Source organism: Chionomys nivalis, chromosome 13 (assembly GCF_950005125.1).
Source record: "Chionomys nivalis chromosome 13, mChiNiv1.1, whole genome shotgun sequence".
Classification (NCBI taxonomy): Eukaryota; Metazoa; Chordata; class Mammalia; order Rodentia; family Cricetidae; genus Chionomys; species Chionomys nivalis.
Window position 1 is genome coordinate 44,040,221 of NC_080098.1, and position 20,780 is coordinate 44,061,000.

General features: G+C 41.7%; 1 protein-coding gene across 1 annotated transcript in view; it reads left to right on the forward strand.

Annotated features, from left to right (window-relative positions):
- Positions 1-49: 49 nt before the first annotated feature.
- Dcdc2 (doublecortin domain containing 2) overlaps positions 50-20,780 on the forward strand; it is a 188,351-nt gene continuing 167,620 nt past the window's right edge. Inside the window, exon 1 of the mRNA XM_057787919.1 lies at positions 50-112. The gene's annotated coding sequence lies outside the window, so the exon portion shown is untranslated. The remainder of the gene's footprint in view (positions 113-20,780) is intronic.

Here is a 20,780-nt window from a genome sequence, read left to right on the forward strand (position 1 = left end):
GCGCCGCTGTCCACGCATACTCAGGCGTGGACCGCCTGTGAGTGCGCCTCCTGTGTCCCATGACTGACGGAGTCTGCGTCCTGTACCCGGGTTGGCACCTGCAAATGTGAAGGTAGACAGAGCAGAGTAGCTCAACTCCGAAGTTATCCATCATTTCCGTGAGCAACGCATTGCTGCTTTCTGAAAAGGTTCCATATGTATAACGAAATAAGTAATTTGGAGATGAGGAAGTTGCCACCAATCGTAAATCGCTTAAGTTTTATTTAAGCTTGATGTGTTAAAACTCACTTAGAAGGGACAGTGGGTTGAACTTTTGCTATTGAACAAGGAGAAAACGAAGCGAGCTGAGTGGTGCCACAGGCAGCACGCCCGTAATCCCTAAAGAATTCAAGGTCATTCTCAGCTAGAGTTTCAGGCCAGCCGTGCTACTTGAGATCCAGTTTCTACACCCTCCCCGGACGTGCCGCCCCCCCCCGCCCGCCCAAAAAAATAAGACTATGTCAATAGATTGTTTTTCCTCTCCGCAGTACTAAAGATAGACATGAGTTTCAGAGTTCCCTTCATTAATATATGAACATGAAGCTATGGGAACAGTCGCCCATTTTTCTTGCGGGACATTGAGAACTGAGTAGAAGTTGGGAGGCAGTGGACAAAGGGAAGAGACTTGGATGTTTGAGTTGGACACTGAGGGCTGGAAGTACTTTAAGCATTGCTGCTAGGAAGAGCCTTGAGTGTACAGAAAATACGTGATAGAATTTTCATTTTACTAGAACTTTAATAATGTGCTAAATCTTTGAAAAATATTATGTGCCAGGAAACACTCCTTTGAGAAAAAAAACTTTAAAAAAGTCACATGATTGCTCCTCCTACCCACTATCCCTGCCCTATGAATGACCTTTGCAAATCCTTAGGCAAATGCTGGCGACTCTTCAGACATATGGTCTTGTGATTAATGCCAAGGAATTGGAATTTAAGCCAAAAAGAATAAGAGCCATTGGGGGATTGTGAGCAAAGAAACAGAGTGCAAGTTAATAATCTGATTTATGTTTATTCAATTCTTTTAATAGTGTTAGGACATTGAACACAACACCTTTTCCATGTGAGGCAAGCTTCTGTTCTGCTAGGATTGGGAATTAAAGGTCATCCTCCACTGGTAGTCTGAATTCAGAGAGTCTGCCAAAAAACAAACAAACAAACAAGCAAAAACAAGCCTGGCACAGGGAAGCATGTCTGGAATCCCAGTATTTGAGAGGCAGAGACAAAAATTGCTGTAAGTTCAAAGCCAGCCGGGTCTACAGAGCCAATTTCAGGACCCCCAGCACTACACAGTGAGTGAGACTTCCCAAAAGAGAGTCACATTTAAGTACATTTACAGAGCTATTTGTGCAGCCCCTTGTGGTGATGAAAACCTATAATCTTAGCATTGTGTAGAGAAAGCAGGAGGATCAGAGTTCAAGGCTATCTTTAGCTGTACAGCAAGTTTCAACCCAGCATGGGTACGTGAGACTGTCTGAAGCAGAGAAACAAAATAAAACAATAGATCATAGTCGACGCTGGTCTCTTTTGGAGGTACAGTGGCCCAAAGGTTTAAAAGCTTAAATGAAAAGGCTTTGGTATGCTTCTTTTATCTAAAGAACTTTTCATTAGGAAATGGATCACAAGGTGATATATGAGAGGTGTGGTTAATAGGCTGAATAGGTGAAAGTGAAGGTCAAAAGTTAAGGAAGTCTTGACACTGAGGCAGGGGATTCAAGGCATTTGCATGACAAATTTGCAATCCTGTTTTTGAAATTTCCTTGATTTCCAGGTATCACGGATGAGGAGCTCCTTCCCAGTGCCAAGACCCCTTAGTTCCTCTGCCTTGCATTTCAGCTTTAATTTCTGCCTTTAGGACTTTAACTCCTCAAGAGCCAATGATGGCAGTTCCATTTTCTGAGGCTTCTTAAAGCTGACCAGGGATGCAGACCTTGCCTGTTCAAGGATCAGAAGCCTCAATCTGCCTAATCTCGGAAGAACATAAGGAGGTCTGAGTTTGGAGTTTGGAGGATTACCATTCCTTGGTGATCCAAAGAAGGGATGTTGTTAGTCAGGACTCAAAACTGTATGAACAGTAAAATGCACATTAGATTACTTTATCCAGCCCTAAAATTAGCACTGAAACCAGGACCTTATACCACTATGAAGTCATTGGAAAGATAAGCACAGAAAATCATTGCAAGTTAAGGGAGAAAAGTGGAGAAACAGCATAACAGGTATCTACCAGACACCTATTGTATTTTATCTGAAAAAAAAAAAAAAGTCAACAAACCTATGGCAAGCTGGGTGTAGTGGTGTATGCCTGTAACCTAGGCTAAGCAACAGGAGTCAAGGTTAGCCTTAGCTATGCAGTGAATTCAAGACTAGCCATATCTTAAAAAATGTCAGCTTTCTGTTCTGGGATACACCCTCACAGATTAATCAAATTGACACTAAAATTAGCCATTACAGAATTTAATATATTGGTAAAACATATTCTATTGTTATTAGATAGTTTTGAGTTATTATTATTATTTTTTTTTGATAGGATCTCACTCTGTAGCTCTAGTGGTTCTGGAATTCACTATGTAGCACAGGCTGGTCTTGAACTCACACCATCCTCAGCCTTAGCCTCCTAAGTGCTAGGATTAGAGGCGTGAGCCTAGATGGATGTTTCTTATTTTGTTGCATCTGGGATGCTTTAGGAGCTGGTCCTAAAACAATTACTTTCCTTGGATACTGGAGAAATGACAGTGTTCCAGTTGGTCTTCCCTATTCTTCTGGCTTATAATGTGCTTTTTTTACTAGTGGGTATGCTTTGCTAGTGAAAGTATTCAGACCCATCTTGAACGAGTTTAAACACTTCCACATTCTGAGTACTTTATTTCTTTAAGGGACAAGGGTATTTGAAGTTGTATCTTATATCAGCTATCAATCAAAATACACAAGAAACAATGGCTAGATATTGAGACTATGTCGTGTTATGAGGCAAATTGCACAGGCTTAAAGAATGTAATCAAACAAGAAATCTAGCTTATGAGTGTCTTATAAATTTAATGCTTTCCCCTAAAGCTTTGGTAAAAATGTATTTGCTTTTACATTTAATAGACACTATAAAATTTAAACTTCAATGGTGTTTGGTGTAGATGACCTAACTGTCCTTGGAATTCCCCCTAGCTATGCTTAAAAGGAGCCTGGGAGCTTCTCTTGGGGTTGCCACCATTTTATGTGTGGCTGACTTTTGCATGCTGGTGGAATTATTCTTAGCATTTCTCTTCTTTCTGGGCGGTGAGAGGTGCCCTGTGCACAACATCTAACACTTCCTGAGTTCCCTTCCTAGGCCCAGTAGCACCTTCTCTTGAGACCTTATAATAAAGAGCATCTCCATACATTTCTACCATCATCTGAGGGAAAAAACTCACCTCCTTTTGCATCCCACTGTATTTTAAATAAGGACATCCCTAAGACCTTTTCTTTTTGAAGATAATATCCTTTAAAGTTAATATTTTTTCACATATGATAGACATTAAAAATTGCAAAAACTGGGGCTAGAGAGATGACTTAGTAGTTAAGAGTGCTTAATGGTCTTCCAGAGTCCATGAGTTTGATTTTTAGCAGCCAGTTCAGGCAACTTGTAACTGCAACTCCAGGGGATCTAGTGCTGTTCTCCAGACTCCAGAGGCACCACCCACCACGCACACACCGCACACACAGATGCAAATAAAAATAACGCTAAAGGTCACATTTGCCAGAAAATCAGGCACCTTGCCGGCAGACTTTCCCTTCTCTCTATTGCTATTCCTCCAGATCCAGTCCCCCAGTCTCATCCCCAGCTCTGCAACAGAACACCCGTGGCAACCTTCCCCACCAACCCCCCATCTTTTATGGATCTCACAGATGTTATGATCTCCCCATTCCACTGCTTGTTGCTTTGTCCCAGACCCCAATCTCAGTAGGCACCCCCAGCTAACCCAAGGGCCAGGACAAACAAGTAGGCTGAGGGCAAACCCATACCTCTCCACTGCCCCTGACATACGATCTCCACCCCTACCCCAGTCTCACCCCCAGCTCTGAGGCAGGAAACCCACTGAGATCTCCTTTTCCTCTCTGTTTCCCAGTGGATCACAAAGACCTTCTTCTCTAGTCTTCCTCTCTCCAAGTCATCTCAGTATCGCAACCTCCAACATCAGCAGGCATTCCCTGTGAACACACCAGCAGAGCAGGCCAGTAAAACAGGCAACACACACCCACCACACTCTCCAAAAATCCAGAGAGGAAACAGAAACCAAGGAACACTCACCCATCAAAAACAAACCCGGAAAACAGGACCTAGCTATAATCATTCCAAACCCGGATGTCTAGATGCTGGCATAAAAACACAATCAATACTCCCATTCCCACCCTCCTCAGTCTACTCATGAAATTTGTTCTATTTCCCCTTCCCAGAGAGATCTGGGTATCCCCCCGCCCCGCCCCGCCATGAACCCTCCTTGTTACCTACTCTTTCTGTGTCTGTGGATTGTAGCATAGTTATCCTTTATTTTACAGCTAATATCCACTTATAAGTGAGTACATACCATGTTTGTCTTTCTCAGTCTGGGTTATCTCACTCAGGATGGTTTTTTTCTAGTTCCATTCATTTGCCTACAAATTTCCTGGTGTCTTTGTTTTTAACAACTGAGTAATACTCCATTCTGTAAATGTATCACGTTTTATTTGTCCATTCCTTGGCTGAGGAACATTTAGGTTGTTTCCAAGTTCTGGCTATTACCAATAAAGCTAGCTGCTGTGAACATAGTTGAGAAAGTGTCCTTCTGGCATGACTTAGCACCATTTGGGTATATGACCAAGAGTGGTATAGCTGTGTCATGTGGTAGATTAATTCCCAGTTTTCTGAGAAACTGCCACACTGACTCCCAAAGAGACTGTATAAGTTTGCGCTCTCACCAGTAAAGGAGGCATGTTCTCCTTGCTCCACATCCTCTCCAGTATGAGATATCACTTGTGGTTTTTGATCTTGGTCATTCTGACAGGTATAAAATGGAATCTCGGAGTCATTTTGATTTGCATTTCTCTGATGGCTAAGGATGTTGATCATCTCCTTAAGTGTTTCTCAGCCATTTGAGACTCTTCTGTTGAGAATCCTTTGTTTAGATCTGTACCCCATTTGTTAATTGGATTATTTGTCTTTTTGGTATCTAGTTTCTAGAATTCTTTATATATTTTGGAAATCCAGCTCTCTGTCAGAGGTGGGGTTAGAGAAGATCTTTTCCCATTCTGTAGGCTGCTGTTTTGCCTATTGGCAGTGTCTTTTGCTTTACAGAAACTTTTTAATTTCATGAGGTCCCATTTATTAGTGCCTGTGCTATTGGTGCTCTGTTCAGGAAATTGTGTTCTGTACCAATGCATTCAGGTTATTTCCTACTTTTTCTTCTATCAGGTTCAGTGTATCTGGATTTATGTTGAGGTCTTTGATCCACTTGGACTTGAGTTTTATGCAGGGTGGTAGATATGGATCTATTTGCATTCTTCTACATGTTACTATCCAGTTGGGCCAACATTGATTTCTCAGGTTGGGGGAGTGTGGAGAGGGAGAGTACTGAAAGAGACTTCTGGAAAGGAGGTGGCATTTTAACCTGGCACAAGGGAATTTCCCAGGAATCTATAAGAATGACCCTAGCTAAGACTCCTAGCAATAGCGAATGTATAGCCTGAACTGGCCATCTCCTGTGGCCAGATTGTTGCCTAGCCCAATTGTTATCAGAGACACTTCATCCAGCAACTGATGGAAAGAGATGCTGACCCACAGCCAAACATTAGGCGGAGGTCAGGGAGTCCTGCAGAAGAGGGGGAGAAAGGATGGTAGGAGCCAGAGGGGTCAAGGACACCACAAGAAAACCCACAGAATCAACTAACATGGGCTCTAACATGGGCTCACAGAGACTGAACCAGCCACCAGGGAGCCTACATGGGACTGACCTTTGCGCTCTGCATATATGTTACAGTTGTGTAGCTTGGTCCTTTTGTGGGACTTCTAACAAGTGGGAACAGGGCTGGTCTCCAACCCTTTTATTGGCTTTTGGCACTCTACTCCTCATACTGGTTTGCCTGGCCTAGCCTTAATACATGAGGAGGTACTTAGCCTTACTTGATATGCCATGTTTTGTTAATACTATCGGGAGACCTGCCCTTTCCTGAACAGAAATGGAGGAGTGGATTGAAGGGTGGGAGGAGAGGGTGGTGGTGGAGGGACTGGAAAGAAAGGAGGAAGAGGAAACTGGCTGGGATGTAAAAGAAAAGAATGAATGAATGAATAAATAAATAAATAAATAAACAAATGATACATTTACTTAAAAAAAAACTCCACAGCCAATAACGGTCAGGGCAATATGTCTCCACTGGAGCCCGGCTATCCTACCATAGAAGGCCCTGAATATTGCAATATAGCTGTAGTACAAGAAAAAGACCTTAAAACCAACTATATGAAGATGATAGATGTCCTTAAAGAAGAAATGGAAAAAAATTCCAGGAAAATACAAGCAAACAATAGGAGGAAAAGAACAAATCACTTTAAGAAAGCCAAGAAAACATAAACAGTGGAAGGACAGGGATTAAGGAGACCTGAAAATGGAAATGGAAGCAACGAAGAAAACACAAGCTGAGGGAATTCTGGAAGTGAAAAATTTAGAAATTCCTACAGGAACTATAGAGGCTCGTGTCACTAACAGAATGCAAGAGATGGAAGAGAGAGTCTTAGGCGTTGAAAATACAATAGAAGAAATGAGTACATTGATCAAAATTAAATGGAGAGAAACTCAAAGCAATCTGCTAAAATCAGGAACAAGATAAAGCTCTCTCTATATCTATTCATTATATAGTACTTGAAGTTTTAGCTAGAGCAGTACGACAACTAAAGGAGATCAAAGGTATATAAATTGGAAAGGAATCAGTATCATTTATTTGCAGATGATGTTGCAGCATGCATTAGTGACCCTAAAAATTCCACCAGAGAGGGGAAACTGGCTGGGATGTAAAAGGAATGAATGAATAAATGAATGAATAAATAAGAAATGAATACGTTGATCAAAATTAAATGGAGAGAAACTCAAAGCAATCTGTTAAAATCAGGAACAAGATAAAGCTCTCTCCATATCTATTTAGCTGATAAACACTTCAGCAAAGTAGCTGAATATAAAATTGACTCACAAAAATCATATATACAATGAAAAACTGAGTGAGAAAGCAATCAGGAAAATGCCTTTCATAATAGTCTCGATATAAAATATCTTGGTGTGACTCTAGGCAAGTGAAAGACTAGTATGATAAAAATTTCAAGTTTTTAGGAAGATATCAGAAGATGAAAAGATCTCCCATGCTACTGGATCTGTAGAATTAGCAAAGTAAAAGTGGCCATCTTATAAAAAACAGTCTACAGATTCAGTGCAGTCCCCACCAAATTTCAGACCTTGAAAGGATGATCCTCAGCTTTATATAGAAAAACAAAAAACTCAAACAACCCTGAACAACTAAACTAAAGATCTGCTGGAGGTTTCATCATTGCATCTCAAGTTATACTACAGAGTGTAGTAATAAAAAACTATGGTATTGGTATAAAAACAGACAGGTTGATCAGTGTAATCCAACTGAAGACCCACTCAACACTTCTATGGACACGTGATTTCTGATAAAGCCAGAAATCCACACTGGAAAAAGGACAACATCTTTAACAAATGGTACTGGTCAAACTCAATGTCTGCATATAGAAGAATGCAAATAGATCCATATTTTTACTTGCACAAAACTCAAGTCTAAGTAGATCAAAGATCTCAGTATAAAACCATACACTGAATCTGGTAGAAGAGAGAGTGAGGAATAGCCTGGTACACTAATATCGATAATTAATAAATGGGGCCTTATGAAACTGGAAAGTTTCTGTAAGGCAAGAAACATCATTATTCAGACAAAGTGACAGCCTACGGAATGGGAAAATGCAAATCAAAACTACTTTGAGAGTCTATCTTGCACCTGTCAGACTGACTAAGATTAATAACACAAGTGACAGCTCATGCTGGTGACATACAGAATGAGGGGGGACACTCCTCCAGTTCTCGTGGGAGTATGAGCTCGTATAGCTACTATAGAAATCAATATGGTGGTTCCACATTGTTGTAGGAACCCCCTTGTTCCCTACACAGAAACTGAATCAATTAAATCACTGCGTGACCCATTAGCTCTAGCTTCTTATTGGTTAACTCTTACATCTTAAATTTAACCCATTTCTATTAATCTGTGTATCGTCATGAGGCTGTGGCTTACTTGGTAAAGTTCTGGTGCCTATCTCTGGCAGGGCTAAATGGCTTCTCACTGACCCTGCCTTCTTTCTCCCAGCATTCAGTTTAGTTTTACCCACCTACCTAAGTTCTACCTTACCCAGACCTAAGACAGTTTCTCTACTAACCAATGGTAATCACAGCATACAGAGGGGAACTCCACATCACCACATAAAGTTGGGGAATCGCTCTACCTCAAGGCCCTGCTATACATACCACTCTTGGGCATATACCTAAGGGATGCTCCATCCTATCACAAGGATACTTATTCACATGTTCACTGAGTCTTAGTCATAATAGCCAGAAACTGAAAACAACCTATGTCCCTCAACAGAGGGACTGGATAAAGAAAATGTGGTATATTTACTCACCTGTTAAAAAAGGACATCATAGCTGGGTGGTGGTGGTGGCAACACATGTCTTTCATCCCAGTACTCAGGAGGCAGAGTTAGAGACAGGCAGAACTCTGAGTTAGAGGCCAGTGTGGTCTACAGAGTGAGTTCCAGGACAGCCAGGGCTATATAGAGAAACCCTGTCTCAAAAACAAAAACAAACAAACAAAAAAACCACATCATGAATTTGCAGCCAAATGGATGGAACTAGAAAAAAGAAAAAAAAACCCTTGGTGAGGTTACCCAGACTGAGAAAAACAAATATAATCAATGACTTATCTAGTCCTCATCAGAGAGACTTCCTCTGGCTGCACATGGGAACAAATGCAGAGGCCCACAGTCAGACACTATGGGAAGAGAGAGTCTAAATCGGAGGTCCTCATCAAATTACTCCCCTTAGAGCTCAGGGAATCCCAAGGAAGAGGAGGCAAAGGATCATAAGAACCAGAAGGGATGGAGGATGCCAGGAGAGCATGGTCCTCTGAATCAAGTAAGTGAAGTGTATATGAGCTCACAGAGATGGAAACAGCAAGCACAGAGCCCACGTGCGTCTGCGCCAGTCTTCTGTGTACATAGTATAGCTATTAACGTAGCAGTTTTGTGGGACTCTGAGTGTGAGAACGAGTGGTTCTCTGACGCTTGTGCCTGCTCTTGGGACTCTTTTCCTCTTGTTGGGTTGTGTTCAACTTCAATGTGATATTTTTATTTCATCTTATTATATTTTATTCTGTTCATTTTTGGTTGTTATCTCTCTTAGAAGCCTAATCTTTTCAAATTAAATACAGAAAGGAAGTGGATCCAGAGGAGAGGGGAGGTGGAGAGGAACCGGGAGGAGTAGAGGGAGGGGAAAGTATAGTCAAGATATATTGTATGATCAAAGAATCTATGTTCAATGAAAGGAAAAATGAAAGAAACCTTAATATTTCAAAACTCATATTGTATGCACGTGTAGAAATATCATAGTGAATCATATTAGTTTGTTCAGTTATTATGTTTTTAATGTTAAAATTAATATTTTAGGGTAAGCATGCACAGTCTTTATCCCTGTGTGACTTTATCCTGCACTCTCATCTGTTCCTCTCCCTCTTACCCATCTTGGTACCTCTTCCCCGAAACTGGTTCTCTTCCTTCACTCAATTAGTCCCGAGCTTTGCATCCCTATCACAGAACTCCATTATTTCATTTCCTAATTCCCTCCCGCCCTCCCTTCCTCTCTTCCCCCTTCGGCCCACAATTCCCTTTATAGTTGCATTCACTAAAAATAAATAAGTGTATACTTTATAATACACAAACACATGCATACAATTTTTTTTGAGACTGCATTTCTTTATATTACAGCTCTGACTATCTTGGAACTCACTTTGTAGACCAGGCTGGCCTTGAACTCACAGAAATTCTCCTGCCTCTTCTTCCCAAGTGCTGGGATTAAAGGTGTGTGTCACTGCCACCTTGCTGCACACATACACTTTTAAATTTAGGTTCCACATATGAGAAAAGACATGCAGATATTTGCCTTTCTGAGTCTGGTTTATTTCACTCAATATGATTTCCAGCTGCAGCCATTTTTACTGAAGAGATCATAACTTATTTTTTTCCTCACTACAGCATAAAATTCTATTGTGTGTATTCACTACATTTTCTTTGTCCATTTGTCCACTGATGGGTGTCTAGACTGGCGCTTTTTCCTGGCTATTTTGAATAATGCATCTATAAACATGGATGTGGAATTAATAATTTTAGCAATATAAATAAAGAAATGAATAAATAAAATTAACAATACTGATAGTGTCAGATTTACCACTATTAAATTTTTACCTTTCTTTTTCACCTGAAATGCATTTTTTATTGATCTATTTTATATGTATGAATGTTTTGCTTAGATAGTATGCCTGATGCTCCCAAAGGGAATTAGATCCCCTAGAATGGGAGCTTTTGACGGTTGTGAGCCACTAACCTAGGTCCCATTCATGAATAATAAATGGTTTTAACCACTGAACCATCTTTCCAGCCCCCTGAAATGCATTTTGATTTGCATCTGTTATTTGTGTCTGTTATCTGAAATTTGAAAATCCAGCTTTTTACATCTTTTCTTTTCTTTTTTTTATTTTATATTAATTAATTTATTTAATTATTAAAGATTTCTGCCTCTTCTCCGCCACCACCTCCCATTCCCTCCCCCTCCCCCAATCAAGTCTTCCTCCCTCCTCAGCCCAAAGAGCAAGCAGGTTTCTCTGCCCTGTGGGAGGTCCAAGGACCACCCACCTCCATCCAGGTCTATTAAGGTGAGCATCCAAACTACCTGGGCTCCCACAAAGCCATTGCGTGCAATAGGAACAAGAACCCATTGCCATTGTTCTTCAGTTCTCAGTAGTCCTCATTGTCCATTATGTTCAGCGAGACCGGTTTTGTCCCATGCTTTTTTGGACCCCGGCCAGCTGGCCTTGGTGAGTTCCCGATAGAACATCCCCATTGCCTCAGTGTGTGGGTGCACCCCTCGCGGTCCTGAGTTCCTTGCTCGTGCTCACTCTCCTTCTGCTCCTCCTTTGGATCGTGAGACTTCAGTCCAGTGCTCCAATGTTGGTCTCTGTCTCTGTCTTCTTCCATCGCCTGATGAAGGTTAATATTCAGGAGGATGCTTATATGTTTTTCTTTGGGTTCACCTTCTTATTTAGCTTCTCTAGAATCATGAATTAGAGTCTCAATGTCCTTTATTTATGGCTAGAAACCAAATATGAGTGAGTACATCCCATGTTCCTCTTTTTGGGTCTGGCTTACCTCACTCAGGATAGTGTTTTCTATTTCCGTCCATTTGTATGCAAAATTCAAGAAGTCATTGTTTTTTACTGCTGAGTAGTACTCTAATATGTATATATTCCATACTTTCTTCATCCATTCTTCCATTGAAGGACATCTAGGTTGTTTCCAGGTTCTGGCTATTACAAACAATGCTGCTATGAACATAGTTGAGCATATACTTTTGTTGTATGTTTGGGCATTTCTTGGGTATATTCCCAATAGTGGTATTGCTGGGTCGAGAGGTAGGTTGAACCTGACTTTCCTGAGAAACCGCCACACTGCTTTCCAAAGTGGTTGCACAAGTTTGCATTCCCACCAGCAATGGATGAGAGTGCCCCTTTCTCCACAACCTCTCCAGCAGAGGCTGTCATTGGTGTTTTTGATTTTAGCCATTCTGACAGGTGTAAGATGGTATCTTAATGTTGTCTTGATTTGCATTTCCCTGATTGCTAAGGAAGTTGAGCACGATCTTAAGTGTCTTTTGGCCATTTGAACTTCTTCTGTTGAAAAGTCTCTGTTCAGCTCAGTGCCCCATTTTATAATTGGATTGATTAACCTTTTACGGTCTAATTTCTTGAGTTCTTTATATATTTTGGATATCAGACCTTTGTCAGTTGCGGGGTTGGTGAAGATCTTCTCCCAGTCAGTGGGTTGCCTTTCTGTCTTAGTGACAGTGTCCTTTGCTTTACAGAAGCTTCTCAGTCTCAGGAGGTCCCATTTATTCAATGATGTCCTTAGTGTCTGTGCTGCTGGGGTTATACGTAGGAAGTGTTCTCCTGTGCCCATGTGTTGTAGAGTACTTCCCACTTTCTCTTCTATCAGGTTCAGTGTGTTTGGACTGATATTGAGGTCTTTAATCCATTTGGACTTGAGTTTTGTGCATGGTGATAGATATGGATCTATTTTCATTCTTCTACAGATTGACATCCAGTTTTGCCAGCACAATTTGTTGAAGATGCTCTCTTTTTTCCATTGTATACTTTTAGCTCCTTTATCGAAAATCAGGTGTTCATAGGTTTGTGGGCTAAAGTCAGGGTCTTCTATTCTATTCCATTGGTCGACTTCTCTGTTTTTATGCCAGTACCAAGCTGTTTTCAGTACTGTAGCTCTGTAATAGAGTTTGAAGTCAGGGATGGTAATGCCTCCAGACGATCCTTTATTGTATAAGATTGTTTTGGCTATCCTGGGTTTTTTGTTTTTCCATATAAAGTTGATTATTGTCTTCTCCAGATCTGTGAAGAATTTTGATGGGATTTTGATGGGGATTGCGTTGAATCTATAGATTGCTTTTGGTAGAATTGCCATTTTTACTATGTTGATCCTCCCAATCCAAGAGCAAGGGAGGTCCTTCCATTTTCTGGAGTCCTCTTCAATTTCTTTCTTCAAAGACTTAAAGTTCTTGCCAAATAGATCTTTCACTTCCTTGGTCAGAGTTACCCCAAGGTATTTTATGCTATTTGTGGCTATCGTGAAAGGTGATGCAGTGAGTGTTTCCTCTGGGCTCTGAAGTTGCAGTCACCCCCACTCTGGTTTTTAAAGAAGTTGGCCACTAGAGGGAGCACCGTTCCTTGTGTTTGTTAAATTTTTAAAAGTTATTTTTATTGTTACTGTTTGTGTGCCCATGCGCATGTGTACATGTGGCAGTCAGAAGACAACTTTTGGGCACTGTTTTTCCCCCTCCACCCTGTTCTGGCAGGGTCTCTCTTTGTCTCTTCCACGCTGCGTGCCCTAGTCTAGCTGGCTTGGCTTTGGGGCATTCGCCTCTCATCTCACTGCGGGAGTCCTGAGAGTACACACGTGTACTGTCACATTGTTTCCTAAAGCTGCGTTCCAGGAATCAAACTCAGGTCCTGAGTCTTCTGTCGTAGGTGTCTACCTGATGTTTTATCTTGTAGGCCCTCATGAGGTAATCTTTAAAAATTACTCTTTATTACTCTATTTTAAAAGAAGATGGGGCCTCGTGTAGCTTAAACTAGTCTAAAATTATCTTTTTTTTTTTTTTTTTTTTTGGTTTTTCGAGACAGGGTTTCTCTGTGGTTTTGGAGCCTGTCCTGGAACTAGCTCTGTAGACCAGGCTGGTCTCGAACTCACAGAGATCCGCCTGCCTCTGCCTCCCGAGTGCTGGGATTAAAGGCGTGCGCCACCACCGCCCGGCTAAAATTATCTTTGTAGCTGAGGATAACCTTGTGTTCTGATCTTTCTGCCTCCAATTCTGGGGACTGGGATTACAGGCCACACCAGGGTTTGTTCAGTGCTGGGGATGGAAGGCACCCAGGGTTTCATGCACACTTGGCAAGCATTCTACTAATAGAGTCCAAAATTCACCTTCAAAGTGAAACCATTAATGAGTACAAGAGTGCACTTAATTTGGAGGGAAACGTCTAACAATGTATAGTGCAATGGGATAACTATGAGTGACTGCAATCCTTTCTTTCAAAAGCAAACAGCAGTCTCAGTGCTGCCCACATGAAGACATGGCCAATGTTGGGTCAATGTGCATGTCAGTTATTGCCTTCTGATGGGCGATATATCTCTCATAAACAAACTGAAATATACTACTGTATCCCATAGATGTGTACATTTGTTAAGTGCCAGTTAAGGTTTTGAGTCAGAGTTTGCACCTGTGGTAGGTACCAGGGCTGTGGTACCAGTCAGTGATAAAGTGCTTGCCTACCCTGTATAAGGCCCTGGTTCAATCCTAACATCACACACACATATGCAAAACCCCGTATGCATTACTGAGCAAGCTCATATCTAGATGATGTGGTGACAGTGTGGACAGGGGACCAAGTTCTCGCTTGCTTATGCAATATAATCATGCTGTAACCATCGCTTTGCCAAGGCATTTGGCAAGTTAATGGGTGAGGCTTTGTGTATGACACATCCTAATTTTAAGAGTTAAAGTTGTGCAAAAATTGTGCGTCTTTGGTTAGTGAAGTGAGTGGTTTGTTTCTTCCTCCTTCTCTCTGCCTTAAGTCAGTTTCTGTTGTTGACTTGTCCTCTCTCTTAAAATTAACCCAAACATTCTTAAAACCTTTACGTTTACTAGCAGAGATGCTTTAAGACATGATTTTTTTTTCTGTTTGTGGTACTGAGGATTGAACCTAGGGTTTTGTGCATGTTAGGCAAGAGCCCTACCACCAAGCTATATTTAGTGCAGTGGGTGCTACCATTGCCTCAGAAAAGTCACTGGGAAGTATCTAGTGGGTTATGAAACTTACGAGTTGAACAGTACCATATTTTATAACCATAGGATTTGCTATAGTTTGTCATTACGTTAGGAATCTATATATTTAAGTAGATACCCAGTCTTTGTAATACCCCTTCACATGCTAGTCACGTTCCTGTTGACTGATCCAAATTTTTAAATTGGAATTCCCAGGCTCTGAATGGCACTAGTATTACATAGCTCATTAAGGCCATCCTTTCCATTAATTCTAGAAGCTGAATTCAGTTAACCAATAACTTCTGTATCAGTGATATAATTTGCTGCAGAATTGTTATCTTGTAATGGTTAACTTCTCTCTCACTGTTCCCGGCAGGAGGTCATTTTTAAAATCAGTCTTCTATTTATTAAAATTCACCATGACTTAAATCATTTGACCCCACAGCAAACAAAACAGACTCTTTTATGTGCATAATGACAGTATCATTTTACCTCACCGAATGTTATTGAACTGGGAAAAGTCCTTGAAAGCCATGAATAAAACACTAACAGTCAAAATCAAAAAGATATCTAAAAAAAAATGGGTTTGGTTATTGAGAAAAAAATCTGCAGCCCTGGCTGACCTTGAACTCATGGTCTGCCCTAGCCTGCTGAATGCTGAGACTGTAGGCATGAGCCTCCATACACACAGCAATATGTCTCAGTTGAAGCTACTTTTTTTCTCAGATGACCCTCATTTATGTTGACATAAACTAAGCAGCACATACCCCCTCCAAGGTTGTGTAATACTGCAGTCACTCTGAGAACAGAAAAGAAACCTTGGATGGACAACATAAAAGGTTTTGCACAATTTGTCAATAACAGCAGCAAATCAACAATCTCAGGATGCACCGTTCTCTTGTCCTTTGGAGAAACCTGTGATAGGCAGCCAGCCTGCCACAGAGTGCCTCGAGTCCTTGAGCAGGCAGAAGGCTGACCGCTTGATGTGCTTCAGCTTTATTTGTTTTCAAACAGCGTTTGTAGCTTATGTACATGGTAAGGGGTCAGGTAAGGGTGCGAACTCAGACAGGCCCACCCAGCTGAGCTTCAACTTGATTTTTGATATAGGCTTCAGACTGAACCTGTCTCAGAGCCAAGGAGCTGAATTTCCCTTCTTTTGCCTGAATAGGGGGTGTGAGCAGCTGTGTGGGGTGGTAAGGGAATTAGGAGCCCTCTCTGCTGGCTTACAGGATGCTGCTTCATTGGTTGGGGAGAAGCACTGCACATGGGGGCAGAGATACAGGGCCTGAGGGAAGTGAGGCCTGAAGCTAAGCACTAGCCATGCTCAACTTAGGCGTGGAGGCAACTGTCTCCAGACAAAATGCAAGGCAGGGTTAGTTTATCCTTGCTTTCTTGAATTCCTTGAGGGCAGGCCAATTTCTTGTATGTAATCCTTAGAATTTATCACACTCACCTGGACAATGAAGAAGGAACATTTATCTTTAACAGTGAGATGCTGCCAGGCAAGATGGAGCTTGCTCATAGCCCAGCACTTGGCAAGTGGAGGGAGGGGATCAGGAGTGAAAATACGCAGCTACAAAGCAAGTTTGGGGCCATTCTGGACTATTTGATTCTCTGTCTCTAAAAAGCAAATCCAATCAACCAGCAAGAATTTATTCATTTGGCACACACGCCGTGTCAGATGCTCTTCCAAACACAGCACATTAATTACTTCTCCTTATCTAAGCTGGGAAGACTTTTTCCTGCTTATTTTATTGAGGAAAGTAAGACTTAGGAAAGGTAGCCATGAAACAGACTTGTAGCCCAGCTAGTGAGGGGTGCAGCCCAGATTCAAGATTAGGGGAGAAGAGTCACAGGCAGCAGGTGAAACAACGCGAGCCACCCTGCTGAAAGTGTAACAGCACATCCAGTACAGCGGTTAAAGTCCCCTTTAAGGGAGAGCATCCCCTGCAATGGAAGCTGATATTCATTAGTAATTTGACAACCGTATTAGCAGTATGTGTGCATCATTATTACCAATAAATATTGGATAAGTCAGTTTCAGAGTTGAGATTCTGAAAAATGCTCACAGGAGACCTCTGCATCTAGAGTAGTAGGCGTTACCATACTGTGGTGTGTAGTGGAGGAGAACCTCCTCTCCATCCTTTCCTCTTCCCTTCACTCCATCCTTCTTGTTACATGTAAAAGTCTGTACACGTGTGTGTGTGTGTGCACATCACAGCCAGTGTTGGCTGTCTTCTTCAATTGCTTCCCACCTTAGTTTTTGAGACAGAAGCTGTCTCTGAACCTGGAGCTCACCAATTTGTCCAAACTGGCTGGTTACAAACCTCAGGGATCCTTATGTCTCTGTCTCCCCAGTACTGGAATTATGGGTGTGTATAGCCTCACCTGGATTTAAAAATTATATATCTTATGTATATATGTGCACACCTGAGTTTATGTATGTACACTGCATCCATGTAAGATACCTGGGAGGTCGGAAGAGGTGTTGGACCTCCTTGAACTGGAGTTATACATGTTGTGAGGCTCCATGTGAGTTGTGGGAACTGAACCTGGGTCCTCTGCAAGAGTAGCAAGTGACTTTGACCTCTAAGCCATTTCTCAGCTCCCCCTTGCCCAGCTTTTTATGTAGTTGTTAGGGAATGAATTCAGGCCCTCATGCTTGTGTTGCAATACTTTGCAAACTGAGCCACCCCAACCTTCTCTTCCTTCCCTTCCTCCTCCCTGCCTCTCCCCATCTCCCTTTCCCTCCCTTTCTCTCCAGAATAACTGACACTGGCCTTAATCTTTCATCAGTCCTCTTGCCTCTGCCTCCTGAATGCTTGAACTATAGGCAGGGACCACATGGCTGGCAAGCTTTTGTTCTTCATAGACCTGTGGCTGCATAGCTCATCTGATGTGTTTATTGACTGACAAGTTTGACCACGGGTGAAACATTGGGCAATCTTTTCTTGCTTGCTGTGCAGTAATTGTCTAGAGATAGGCGAATCCTCTAGGTGGCTAGTTAAATGCCTCCAGAAAGCCCGGAGCACTGATGACTCCCTCCAAGGAGTTCTGTAGTTTACAAGTGACCTGTCAGTCAAAGGCCCTCATTAAGTAGATGGTGCAGAGTGGAATCTCCCAAAGAGGCTCTTAGTAAAGAAGGGCATGGGAAAGCAAGCATGGTTTTGTTTCTTGAATCTGAGTTGAGTTTTCTTTTGTCTCTTTAAGAAACAGTGGTATTTAAGATAATTTCTAATATGCCTTTTAGGTATTACTATGAGCCACACATACAAGCATATGTATGTATATTTAATGTAGATGTTTTTGGTGTGTATGTTTGTGTGTCGGTACATGTATGTGTGTGCCTGAGAGAGGATGACATTGGGTATCTTCCTCAATTGTTCTCCATCTTATTTTTGAGATAAGGTTTCTTCCTGGCCTGGAGCTTATTGAGGAGGCTAGACTGGTTAGTTAGCAAACCCTAGAGATCCTCCTGTCTCACTCTTATGTCTTAGACTCCCCCAGTTTCACACTTTTGATAAAATAGGTAAAAATGAATAGGCATGTTTCACCAAGCTCTTGTTCTCATATGTAAAGGATACATGCATCACATAAGCCTTTTCTAAGACCTAATTATTGTTTGAGTTTAATCTGCACAGCTTTGCATGGCCCTCATTCAGTGTTGCCCACTGAGCAATATAGCATTTGTGAAGTTATGTCCAAACTCCTAGACATGGTTATCTCGGGAGTGATGCTGTCTCCTATCTGGTGCCATGGTAGTCTTTAGTGCCCAGAGTAAAGTGCCAAGGTGTCTTGGCTCCCTACAATATAAGGTCTTCCAAGTCTTCTCATTTTGGCATTATAGTCTACACAACTATCATCAGAATAGCTTTGTCCATTGCACTGGAGAATTTGTACTGAAAACTTAATTCAAGTTATACTCACAGTGTCCAAATCTCCGTGAGGTCATGGAGTTTGGAACTGCCAAGAGGGGTACACTTCTTCCATGACCAAACTTATAATTATTACTCACTCCTACTTCAGAATGTAGAGTTGCTTCTTCAGAAGATACTCAACCTTTCCATTAAAATATACTTTCCATAAAATTGGGAGACAAACTTTTAATCTCAACTCTAGAGTCAGACAGATTTCTGTGAGCTCTAAGTCAGCCTGGTCTATATAGTAAGACCTATGCCAGCTATCTCAAAAAAAAAAAAAAAGAACAAACAAACATACCACTGAAAATACTCCTGGTAGGTTTACCTAACAGTCTGTCAGATGTACTTAATACGTGTGAATTTCTGAAGTAGATGTAGCTAAGTCATAGCCCGACCTCCTTTTCTCTTCTTCCTCTCTTATTTCCTTTGTCCTCTTCTTCATATTATCTCTTCCTACATACAAATTCCTCAGTTTCTCTGAACGTCCACTTCCACATCTGAAGATTATTTGTGAACATTAAATTAGATAATATATGTAAAAGGCCTTATGTAATGCTTGGTACATTGTTAAAGATTTAATGTACTGTTTTAAAAATGATTTTTACTCAGATATGATGAACTAAGAACACCCAATGTTATTGTTAATTTTTCTCATCTATGTGACCAAACACCCAACAAGAAACAAATGAAATAAGGAGAGATTGATTTTGGCTCACCATTTGGGGGCTACTGTTCATCATGCTAGGGAACAGTGGCATGTGGTTGCATGGTGGTGGCAGGAGCTGATTGTGGCTGCTTGCTCACAGCTATGTGGATCAGAAAACAGACTGGCAAGAAAGTGAAGCAAGCCTATAAACCTCAAGGCTCGCCCCTAGTGACCTTTTTCCTCCAGGTTCCACACTCTCCCTAAATAGTCTACTGACTGGGAACTAAGTCTTCAAATACATGGGCCTATGGGGACATTTCCCATTCAAAAGGGAGTGCCTGCTTTAGAAATGTAGACATACTTAGCAGGAATAAGGAGAGCAGTGGTTTGGTTCATTTCAGCAGAAATATATATCTGTGTTTTTGTTTGCCCCCCAAACTGGACAGTACAAAGCAGCTGTACTGAGATTTGAAAATAGGGTCTCACTTTGTAGCCCCAGCTGATCTGAAACTGGATATGTAACTGGCTGCTTTGAATTCAGAGATCTACCTGCTTCTACTTCTGGTGTTGGTGCTAAAGGTGTGTGTCAGCACTCTTGACCCCTCTGAGGTTCTTGTTTGCTTACTTAGTTTTTTGGGATATTTTTTTGTATGCATCGCAGCTTGGGTGAAAAAGAATCCTGACTGCAGAGAGCCAAGGAATGCCACTAAGTCACCTTTAAGTGTAGCACCTTACAGCCCTGCTCCAGGGAAAGTTTCCCCAAAGTAACAACTCTGTTCTGGCAGGGGAAGGTTTCCCCAACAAAAGCATCACAGTTCTGCTCTGCTCTTCTCTGCTCATGCTCTGGTCAAAGTTGTCACTTCTCTGTCTCGCTCTATTCTGTGGAAAGAAGGTCTCACCCAAACCTCATGTAAGACATTTATTGGAAGGGAAGAATGCAGGAGAGTGACTGTCGCTGCCAGAGTGGAAAAAGGCAGCTCCCAACTGAACAGGCACAGGGCTTATATAGGGCTTCGTAGGGGCTGAGTTTTTCCAGGGGAGTGAAGGTTTTCAGAGTGGGAACTGGTTGGATTTCAAGCCCTGAGTTTGGAGAAACTAAGAGAGTGACTGGATTTTGTGGTCACCGATTGGTTGGTTTTCTGCTAAGGGGTCAGGGACAGAGTGTGTTTCTTTGGCTCTGGTTTCAGGGCCAAAGTGTGTTTCTTTCTCTGGTCCTTTTTATCCCATTGGCTCTGATTTCAGGACCACTGTGTATTTCCTTTCATTGGCTCTGATTTCATACCCAGAGTGTATTTCGTTGGCTGGCGTTTTACCCTACAGTCTTACTCTGTTCCAGGCTGTCCTGAAACTTGGGGCTAATCTTCTTGCCTTCAGTCAGTCCTCCGAATGCTGAGATTACAGGTGGACTCTGTCACCTGCGGTTTTTCCAAAATTCTTGATTAAAATCTCAACTCCATATGGATCCCGCAGCCTGATCTAATAATTTACACAATCAACGTGGAGGCAAGCTCACGG